The sequence below is a fragment of the Pteropus vampyrus genome, unplaced genomic scaffold, assembly GCF_000151845.1.
Source record: "Pteropus vampyrus isolate Shadow unplaced genomic scaffold, Pvam_2.0 Scaffold155, whole genome shotgun sequence".
In the NCBI taxonomy this organism is placed as follows: domain Eukaryota; kingdom Metazoa; phylum Chordata; class Mammalia; order Chiroptera; family Pteropodidae; genus Pteropus; species Pteropus vampyrus.
In genome coordinates this window covers 4,032,056-4,033,861 of record NW_011888936.1, presented here as the reverse complement: position 1 = coordinate 4,033,861, position 1,806 = coordinate 4,032,056, and positions in this window count along the sequence as shown.

Sequence of the window (1,806 nt, the reverse complement as noted above, 5' to 3'; positions counted from 1 at the left end):
AACTGATTATATTTATGCTTTTCCATAATCAGAAGGTCATCTGACCTGGTCATGAATAAATACTGTTTATTTTATCTCAAACATATTTCTCAATGTAATTTTCTCCATCTACACTGGTAATTGATTGGTGCAAGTTGCTATATAATTCTTTGATTATATTTTGTCTAATGGTCTGCAATGATGTACCCTCATTTATTCTTAATATTTGTTATTTGTAATAATTTTTATTTAACAAGCCTTTCTTGTGATTTATCAATTTTATTAATTATTTCAAAGACCAATTTCTGTTAATATTTTTTTAATTTTCTAAGTCTGTTTTGTTTTCTATTTTATTTTCAATCTTACTTTTATTATTTCTTTCATTTTACTTTTTTCAATTTATTCTCCTAGTTTCTTAAAGTTGAATGTTTAAATCATTGATGTTCAATATTTTTTTTCTCACAATACAAATATGTAGGTTTAGTAATTACTTTAGCTTCCTTCCACACATTTTATGTGGTATTTTATCAACCAGTTTAGAAATATATTATTTGTTTTATGGTTTCTTTCTTAGCTCAGGGATTATTTAAAAGTGCGTTAGTTACTTCCCAGGAATGTGGGAGTTTTCAAGATAGGTTTTTACTATATATTTATAATTTAATTCCATTATAATCAAAGAATGTTAACTGTGTGATTTTTCAGAAGTTTTGAAGAACTATTTATGGAGCAGACTTTAGCCTATTTCCCATTAAGCTTGAAAAAAATCAGCATCCAGTTAGAGAGTATAATGATATATGTCAATTAATTTTAGTTTGTTGATAGTGTTCTTCGAATATCCTATATCCTTTTTGTTTTTTAATACATCTATTAAATATAAAATGAAGAATATTAGAAACTTCAATTTTAACTATGGTTTCTTCTATTTCTGTTTATGTTCTATCAATTTTTGTTTCATGTATTTTGAACCATTTGTGTTACAAATTTTGGATTGTTATATCTCCTTAATGACTGATGCTTTCACTTTATAAAAATATCCCTCTATTTCTAGTAATTATCTTTGTCTTAAGCTTTGATTGATATGAATATAACCCTATTAGCTTTATTATGATTAGATTTTGCATAGTATAACTTGGTCCCAACCTTTTACTTTTAATCTGATTCTTTATATTTAAAATGCTTTGGGGAATCTACCTAGATATCTTTTTGATAAATATTACTAATTTAACACTGAATGATTTGTATTATTTAAATGTACCTAGATTCATTTTATGTCCCAGGGTATGGTCAATCATGTATATTTAAAAATAAGGGTTATTCTGAAATGGATGGTTGTATTGTTCTATCCATATCAATTAGATCGATATGGTTGACAGTGCTGACAAAACTCATCAATTAGGTCAATGTGCTTGACAGTGTTGACAAAACTCATCTATGTGTTTTGCGACATCTATGTGTTTTGTGACTACTTGTTCTATCATTTATTGACATAAGGGTTTAACCCCTAACAATGATTATGGTATTATTTGCCTTTGATTCTGTCAATTTTTTTCATGTATATTGAAGATCTGTAATTAGTAGCAAGTACATCCATAATTGCTATGTCTTCCTGATGAATTGACTTATTTTTTCAGCATGTAGTGTCTATTTTCTCTGCTAATAATTTTTGTTTGACATATATGATGTCCTTACTAATATAGAACAGTAGGCTTCTTATGTTTACTATAAACATAGCATATTATTTTTCATCATTTTTTAAATTATTTGCGGCTTTTTATTTAACATGTCTCTTGAAAAAAGTACATAATTCATTATTTTTTAATCCATTCT